The sequence below is a fragment of the Nelumbo nucifera genome, chromosome 5 (assembly GCF_055504915.1).
Source record: "Nelumbo nucifera cultivar China Antique chromosome 5, China Antique-T2T, whole genome shotgun sequence".
NCBI classification, from domain to species: domain Eukaryota; kingdom Viridiplantae; phylum Streptophyta; class Magnoliopsida; order Proteales; family Nelumbonaceae; genus Nelumbo; species Nelumbo nucifera.
Genome location: NC_142653.1, coordinates 60260936 through 60268915, shown reverse-complemented (window position 1 = coordinate 60268915; position 7980 = coordinate 60260936). Strand labels below are relative to the sequence as shown.

The following is a 7980-nucleotide window of genomic DNA, read 5'->3' as shown; positions in this document are numbered from 1 at the left end:
GCGCTACGTAAAAAGCACCCCCAACTCCCCCTCACATGTATGGAATATCTATAGTCCTCTCCTCCTATGGGTCCCTACCATAGAGGGAGCAAAACTACAAATATACTCCACTCCCACTCATTTCCCAAACAATGTAGGACAAAGAGTCATTCAAGGGAGGAAATGACAAAAACAAAAGAGAAAGGAGAGAGATTCTTGTAAATTTGAATCTCTCTCCAACAATCCCCCACAATATTCAAAATTATAAGAAGATCGAACAATCTGAGCATCGTAGTGAAAAAAGTATTCATGGTAGGGGTGCAAGTCGGGTTGGCCCAAGTTAAGAGTTTGCACTGCTTCGGGCTCAACTTTCGGGTTGGGCCTATTCAAAATTTGACAAAATCCCAACCCTAACCCGGAAAAGTTGCACCCCTAATTCATGATGTCTTTTGGACTTCAATCAACACTTAGGTATAATAGGTTATGCTACAGAGTACAGGTGGAGTTAGACTCCTTCAACATTTCCTCCTTATCATAACTAGCTAACCGACCAACCAACTCAACTCAACAATTCTTTAGTGTTTTGGAACATTTCGGCCTTGTTCCCCTCTTAGAATCATGAGTGTTTTCGAGAGTCAGCCCTAGATCTCTCTTAGAAACGGCCACACTTCACACTCACTTAGGTCAATTATTAGTGTGCACTACTCACACTATTTCTAATTGATTAAGAACCTCATGCTCAACCTCCTCAATCTGTAGTGAGCACTATCTTACCTCAGCATTTGAAATGGGACACAAATGATAGTGCTTTCCCAAGTCATCTAGTGACTCATTTTTACCCATTCAACCTAATTTCAGGGATCTCCTTTAACATAGGTTGGGTGTCCATCACTAATGACTTTGTAATGGGCTTCAGCCCCATTCCTACCAATGCCTCATAAACCACCTTAGAAGTTTGTGGTTCGGTTAACGAATCTGCAAGGTTCTTTCAGACTATACAAAATCCAAAGTGATTGTTCCTTCGCTGAGGTATTATCTTACTAGGTTATGACTTAAGCAGATGTGCCTTCTTTTACCATTGTACGTCTGGTTCTTGGCTCTGCCTATTGCTGCATGGCTATCATAGTGGAGAGATATGGACAGAACCGGCAACGGCCAAAGTGGTATATCTGCCAGCAAGTTCCTTAGCCACTCTGCCTCGGACCCTACCAATTCTAGTGCAATAAACTCGGCCTCCACTGTTGAACTTGTATTGCATGACTGCTTTACCGATTTCCATGATACTGCTCCTCTACCTAGAGTAAACGCATATCCACTGGTGGAAGTACTATCCTTTGAATCTGAAGTCCAATTTGCATCAATAAAGCCTTCTAAAACAGGAGGAAAACCTGAGTAATGTAAACCAAAGTTTATGTTTCCTTCTAAATATTTTAATAATCTTACTAAAGCTTCCCAATGTTCATTTTCGGGATTATGAGTATGCTAACTTAATTTTCCCATAACTATATCTATGTCTGGTCTTGTACAGTTCATTAAGTATGATACAAATCCAATTATACTTGCATACTCCTTTTGTGAAACAGGTTCTCCTACATTTTTCTTTAAGTGGGTACTACAGTCAAGAGGTGTTTTAACCGGTTTACAATCCAATTATACTTGCAAATCCAATTATACTTGCATACTCCTTGTCCTGGCATTATGAAGCCTTCAGGTTGCCTAATATAAATTTCTTCCTCTAATTCCCCATTTAAGAAAGCTATTTTCACAGTTGTTAATCTTGCAACCAGGGAGTAGGTGTCAAAGAAATCTACACCTTTCTTTTGTCTGAACCCCTTAGCAACTAGCCTGGCCTTGAATTTATCTATTGTGACATCTGGTTTTAGTTTTTTCTTAAAAATCCACTTACAATCTAGTGCCTTAGTTCCAGGTGGAAGATCTACAGGTTCCCAAGTGTGATTAGTGACTAAGGAGTCTATTTCACTTTTTATGTCTTCTTTCCAAAATACTGCATCAGGTGAAATTATAGCTTCCTAATAGGTTATTGGGTCCTTATCCACAAAAAATGTGAACATTCCGTTACCCAAGTTTGCTTATCTTCTTTGTCTTTTACTTCTCCTTAAGTTTGTGTTTTGCCTAAGTGAAGTACTAGTTTCTTGAGCATTCACTAGTTCTTGGTTTCTAACTTGGTTTTGGGAAAGTTCCCTATTTAATGTTTATTTTCTCCAAGGGAAGATGTGCTCAAAGAACTCTGTATTTCGGGATTCTATTATTGTGTTATTTTTGACAAAATTTTCAATTGTTTTAATTACAAGGAACTGATAAGCGACACTATTTTGTGCATAACCTATGAACACACAGTCACAGGTTTTCGGTCATAATTTCTTTCTTTTAGGTTCAGGTATTCCAACCTTTGCTAGGCAGCCCCAAGCCTTTAGATAGTTCAAACTAGGTTTTCTGTTATGCCAAAGTTCCAAGGGAATCTGTCCTTTCTTCTTAGGTGGTATTCTATTATATAAGTGACAAGCCATTAGGATTGCTTCCCCCCACAAATTCAGAGGTGCACCTGAACTAATTAGCATTGAATTCATCATTTCTTTTAGCGTTCTGTAACTCCATTAGATTCAGGTTGATAGGGAGCTGTGGTTTCATGTATGAATCTATTTTCTTCAAAGAATTTTCTAATGATTTGTCCATCATACTCATTCCTCTATCTGTTCTAAGTCCTTTTATTTTCTTTCCTAATTGATTTTCTATTTCAGTTTTGTAGTTTATGAAAGCTTGATCAGCCTCATCTTTTGATCTAAGTAGAACTACTTTTGCATATCTTGAGAAGTCATCTGTAAAGGTTATATAGTATATTTTCCTCCTCTAGCTTCATGACATTTAAGGTCTCCTAGATCACTATGTATAAGTTGTAACAATTCAGTTTCTCTTTGTACACTTTTATGAGGTTTCTTAGTAAATTTTGCTTCTACACATACTTGGCATTTTTCATTTATAAAGTTAATAGGAACATTCAAAACTCTTAATTTACATAAACGTTTTATATAAGGAGCACTACGATGTCCTAGTCTAGCATGCCAAATATCAAAAGATTTAACAATATAAGCAGAAAAAGTAGATTTATTCATAATAATATCAGAGAAGTTCAATACAAATAATCCACCAGCATTGTACCATTTTCAAATAAATACATTATTTTTAGTCAACACGGCATTGTCTGCTTCAAATGCGAGTTTCAGTCCTACTTTGTTGAGGAATGCTCCCGATACCAAGTTCCATCGAATCTCCGGCACATGTAGTACATCATTCAGCATTAGGATTTTTCCTGAAGTTAGATTTAGGAGCACCTTTCCTTTGCCGATGACCTTCAAAGTTTGTAAGTTTCCCATGAAGATTTGCTCTCCTTCAAACAGAGTTGTATACTCAAAGAAGGAATTGTGGTCTCCAAAGATGTGCTTGGTAGCACCAATGTCCAGTACCGATTCCTTCGGCTTATCAACTAAGTTTACATCAATTACCACTATTGCGATAACATCCTCAGTCAAATTGACTTTCAGTTTCCTAGAGTCATTCTTTCGGTACCAGCAGTCCTTGTAATGTTTGAGTTTGCCACATACATAGCAGTTTCCTTTCTTTTGTTGTTTCTTGAATTTCTGATCAATTTTTACATTCAAGTTCTTTTTGAATTTTGTAGTCTTTTACTCCACTAGATTGGTTTTGGAAAACTGATCCTCATCTTTCTTTCTATTATTTTCTTCAATCTTAATTCGGACCACTACTTGGTCCAAAGTAATGACATTCCTCTTGTGTTTCATACTAGTCTTGAAATCATTTCATGTATGTGGCAGTTTCTCTATGAGAGAACCGGCAATGAATTCATTTGGCAATACCATGCATTCTTTTGTTAGTTCCCTTACAAGGACCTAGAACTCATCTACTTGATTAGACACATCCATGTCTTCTTTCATAGTGAAGTGCAGGAAGTTGGCAATTACATATTTCTTATTTCCAGCATTTTCTAGAGCATACTTAGTATCTAAAGCATTCCAGATTTCATAGGCATAGTTGTAGGAAGAATAAACATTGTACAATTCATTGGACAAGTAGTTTAGGATATGGTTGGTGCAGAGGTGGTCGGTTGTAGTCCAATGTTCTACAACAAAAGAATGGGTTGGTTCCTCCATGTTTAATGGGTTTGGTTCAGTCAAATCGAAAGCTACCTCTAACTGTTCTAAGCCAAACAACAGGCGTTGTCTCCAACGCTTGTAGTTGATTCCATTGAAGGGTTCAATTTTAGAGAAATTAGGAACTGTTGACGATATCCGGTTCCTCATGAAGGGGTTAGTAGAGATAGGTTCCATAAATACAATTTTAAGAATGTTGTAAAAAATAGTAAAGAGAGAGCAGATGGAACTTATTGGTAATCGCTTTTCAAACTAAAGTTGCAGTGATTTGAAGTTGTTCCAGGAACTCGAAACTAGGAATTGCAGGAAGATGGAGGGTTGAGTCGTGCCACTTGGTCACTCTCCTTAAAACCGTATTTTCCTCCTACGGTGTAGCCGGGTGATCGCAAACCGGTTGCCAAGATAAAATAGCCCACAGGCCACTGGTAGGCGTGCACTCACTTACCAAGCCTCCACAAACCCCTGAAGATTGATGCTCAGATTTCTCAAAGAAAAGAAAGTCGAAAATGGTGTGTGTGTATTGACTGGGTCGGCCAACACTGCTTTTATAGAGTGCTCTTAGACCCGAATGGACATAGATGTGTCCTTTCAGATAGGAGCCTCTTCAGAACAATGCACCTATTCGAAGAGGCACAAGGAAAAAAAGAAAACAATTTATTTAAAAATTAAATTTGAATTTGAAGAGACACGTATTAAAATTGAAAATGTGTAATTCAGATAAAACAAAATGATTTAGTGCATCGTGCGTACACGTACATGCGCATGCACCCGTGCCCTTGCCCCAACCCAACCCGGGCTGCACACGTGTGAAAAGCACCCCCAACTCCCCCTTACATGTATGGAATATCTATAGTCCTCTTCTCCTATGGGTTCCTACCCATAGAAGAAGCAAAACTACAAATATACTCCACGTCAACTCCTTTCCCAAGCAATGTGGGATAAGGAATCATTCAAGGGAGGAAATGACAAAAACAAAAGAGGGAGGAGAAAAATTCTTGTAAATTTGAATCTCCCTCCAACATGTACCTACCTCCATAGAAAAATGTGTATTCTAGGTGGAGTAAATGTGTTACACCAGAATTTGCCCCAAAAAACATCACGGAATGCTGTAGACATAGAAGAACTTTGGGCTTCTTGCAACTGTAAGAATTTATATGTAGTCAAGGTTGTTAAGACCAAAGTTTAAAATATCGATAAGCCTCTATGTATCGGTAAAAGTGTATGGGTATTTACATATATATGAAATACGCTTTTTTTAGTTTTTTTTTTTCAAAACTTGGTTTTTGGGGTATTAAATAAGGGTACCTTTTATTAAAAGAGAGTGGAACCCCGAAACACCTAAATACATCGGGACCCAAAATGCCATACAATATGCCCAATATGAGACTATCGTATTAAAATTTTGAACCTTGGTTAACTCCCCATTTTTTGCATAGGTCCAGATTTTAACATCATCAATAGTTGAATCCATTGGGAGTGGGAGATGTTGGATAGTTCAAGTTCCATGTTTCTTGTAATCTACAACCCAACCCAAATATTTATCATTGGTGGACATTGGGCTTGTAAGATGCCTTTGATTCTTTCTCTATCTCTACGTCATGTATATTTACAAAATAGAATGGAGGATTTTTGGAAGTTCACTTCCTAGCCTGACCAATTCCCAAATATAAGTAAGAACTCTTTAATACATTGGACTTCATCAGTGCACTTTATCCAAAAATTAAAACATCATCAGCAAATAACAATTGATTAATTAGTTTACAAAAATAATCAATAAAATCATTCAACTTTAACACATATAAAAGAAAAGGTCATTCCATTTTATCATAAGCAAAGAGGTCTAATTTAAGTAAAAAATTATCATACTTACAACCACTCTTTTTCTCTTTTTCTTCATAGAATGGACCATCTCCGATGCTATCACCTTATTATTAATAATTTGTCTACCAAGAACAAAGCAATTTGCAATGGTGTCAACAACCAAGGGAGTTGCATATTTTCTTTCTTTGGTATTAGAACAAGGTTAGTTGTAGTGATAGCACCAATATCATTAGGATGTGACCACAGACATTGAGTATAAGATGTGAAGTCCGCTGCAATAGTCTAGCTCCCAAGGGGATTGATAAAATAAAGCTGAAATCCCATCGGGGCCGGGAGACAGAATAAAGCCTGCTTCATTAAGGCCTATTTGGCATGTCTTTTTGTCAGTCTTTCGGTTGTTTATAAGTTGAGTAGACCAAATTTTAGTCTATTTTCATTTAGCGCATGAAAGATCTTACCGTCAAAAGCCAGAGCGTTGAAAAGATGCGAAAAACCCATTTTGAACTGATTTCGAGAATCTCCAAATGAAGCTTTTCGCGTTTTATTTTCGTGTGGAAAATGCACAGAAAAACGTGCATCTACCAAACATGCTTCAGACTGTTCAAATTTAATGCAAAAACTCAATGCTTTTTTTTGACTATCAAAACTACCAAAAGATCTTCCCAAAAAGATGCACCAAATGGGGCCAAACATCTTGTACAGGAAAATTGGCAGAGAGCTACATTTTCATTTCCTGAAATATCCATAGGGACCAAATACTCTGGAAAATCATGTAAAGAAGGATTGAAGGTGGAGAACAAATGATTAAAACAACCTCTTAATTAGTGTATTCTCAATTGTCTACAGGACAGACGTCCATTCACCCAATGTATCTTTGACTCTGAGTCAATAAATAGAGTTCTTGTGATGGCTATTTGAGGCAAAATGATGGAAAAATCCGATATTTGAGGTGCTTTCTTCTTGAATTGAGGCTTCAGAACATTGTATTTATTCAATTTGGCAGGTCAGCTTCTGAATTTTCTTTCTAAAATTTCCTTGTTTGTTGTCTGCCATATTTTTAATATGATATCCCAATTGTCTTACATTTACTCAGAAGACTCACCAGCTACACCCCGCATGTGTTGAACCTTTGTTTAAAAACCATCCTCCTCAGTCCAAGTGGCTTCAAAATGTTGAGGGTGTTTCAAAACCATCCTCCTCTATTTGAAAACCTCTGTTTCCTTTTCCTTTTCATTAAAAGAATTAATGAAATGGCACATATCTCTAGATTGTGAAGCACGGAAAGGAAGTCCCCTTTTTTTTCACATGGTTTTTAAAACTAAATCGGTGATCGAACCGGTCAGGGGTCCGGTTACCAATTCGAATGATCGGCCCATTTTGACAAAAAAATTAAGAAAAATTAAAAATTTTGAAAAACGATCAAAACCGTTTGAATGGTTAACCGGCCGATTCAGCAGTTTGCTGACCAAAATCAACAGTTTTGAGGAGAAAAGCGGTTTTAGGAAAAAACGGAACCGATAAGCGACCAGTTCCCAATTTTTTTGGTCCGACCATCCAGGGTCCGGTTTTGAAAACCATGATGTGGCTGCATTTGTTTTAGGTTGACATAGAATAGGGAGTGCTGAGAGCGTCCACATCATCGCTCTCAAAACATAAACCGTCGCCTGAGAGATTCGAACTCTCGCGGGGAAACCCCATGTACTTAGCAGGCACACGCCTTAACCACTCGGCCAAAGCGACAATTGATGTTAAAGGTTTCTATGAAAATTTAATCCATCTTACAAATCACATCAAACCATAAACTAACTATATTATTCATGAATTATCGAAGAAACCATCACAAAATCTGAAAAATCTGAAAACCATCACAAAATTGGATTTCAAAAGCTTCTAATAGCATTTATAAATAAACATCATAGTATTTTCCACCCCAAAATAACATTAAACCATACAACCAATTATATTCTTATTGAACTGTCGACAAACCATCACA

At 37.3% G+C, this 7980-nt stretch overlaps 1 non-coding gene across 1 annotated transcript; it reads right to left on the bottom strand.

Annotated features, from left to right (window-relative positions):
- Window positions 1-7645: 7645 nt before the first annotated feature.
- Window positions 7646-7727, bottom strand: TRNAS-GCU (transfer RNA serine (anticodon GCU)). Its single transcript has one exon. It is a non-coding gene; the product is annotated as a tRNA-Ser (tRNA).
- Between the last annotated feature and the right edge of the window lie 253 nt (window positions 7728-7980).